Raw genomic sequence first — 1,192 nt, 5'->3', positions numbered from 1 at the left:
AGTGACTTCATTCTCAGACCACAGAGAACAGGTTACATTCATTTAAGAAATGGTGTAGGTATTAAGATAGTCTATCCATAGAGCCATTCACCAACTGGTTCAATGAGCAACGGTTCTACTTTGAGGGTGGCACAGACATTAGGTGAGGGTAAGAATCTGGTTCATTGGCTGTGATAATTTGGAAAAGCATTCATCTTCAGAGTAACTTCTGAAGTCCTCTTCTTCAAACTTAATACAAGAGCTACAAACTTACCTGGCAGAGGAGATACCATGATCACAAAGGTGGTTTTCTCAGGGCAAGGCTTATCCATTGCACTCCAGATGTGATGACCCCTGCGATTTCCCCAAATGCGGGAAACTTGACTGCATAATTTGTGGTAGTGGGGGACTGCGCTCACGCTCTCCCCTAAAAAAAAAAAAAAAAAGTTACAAACGTCAATCAAAGCATTCAGTCTCACTCTTTGTTGTTCTCTTACAAGCCACCTCTCAAGTTAATTGTCTATGTTTCTTTTAGCTGTATAAATACTATTGAAATATATAAGCTGTTCTGAAAACCATAGTATAGTGTAAAAACATAAAATGAACAATACTACTAATAGAGAGGCTGAGATAGGAGAAGCAAAATTTCAAGACCATTATGTTGTACAAAGCAAGACTCTGTCATGTACAAACAAGCTGAAAGTGTATATGGATTGTACAATATTGGACCCATTTTTCCAATTACCAAATTAGAGAGACTATTTGATGACAGTCAACAAATGTCTAATTCCTCATATTTTTGGATTTCAATTGATTAGGATATGTTGGGAATATTAATTTTAATATTAAGACAGGAAAAAGTAATTGTTACTTCCTGTTTTGCTGTAAGAGGTGGAATTAGGTTTGTGTGGGTTTGTTGAAAGATTACTTTCTTGCTTCTTCTAGGGTGCAGTTTTGCTTCTTATGTTGATGTTTTCCATCTATTATCCTTTGTAGGGCTGGATTTGTTTTGTCATGGAATATCTTGTATTTTCCATCTATGGTAATTGAGAGGTTGCTGGGTATATTAACCTGAGCTGGCATTTGTGTTCTTGTAGGGTCTCTATGACATCTGCCCAGGATCTTCTAGCTTTCATAGTCTCTGGTGAGATGTCTGGTGTAATTCTGATAGGCTTGCCTTTATATATTACTTGACCTTTTTCCTTTGCTGCTT

General features: G+C 37.2%; 1 non-coding gene across 1 annotated transcript; it reads left to right on the top strand.

The window, feature by feature from the left end:
* Positions 1-245: 245 nt before the first annotated feature.
* LOC116096417 lies at positions 246-409 on the top strand. Its single transcript, XR_004120998.1, has one exon. It is a non-coding gene; the product is annotated as a U1 spliceosomal RNA (small nuclear RNA).
* Positions 410-1,192: the final 783 nt, after the last annotated feature.

The sequence above is a fragment of the Mastomys coucha genome, chromosome X (genome assembly GCF_008632895.1).
Source record: "Mastomys coucha isolate ucsf_1 chromosome X, UCSF_Mcou_1, whole genome shotgun sequence".
Classification (NCBI taxonomy): Eukaryota; Metazoa; Chordata; class Mammalia; order Rodentia; family Muridae; genus Mastomys; species Mastomys coucha.
The sequence above is the reverse complement of the archived record's forward strand: the minus strand, read 5'-3'. Positions and strand labels throughout refer to the sequence as shown.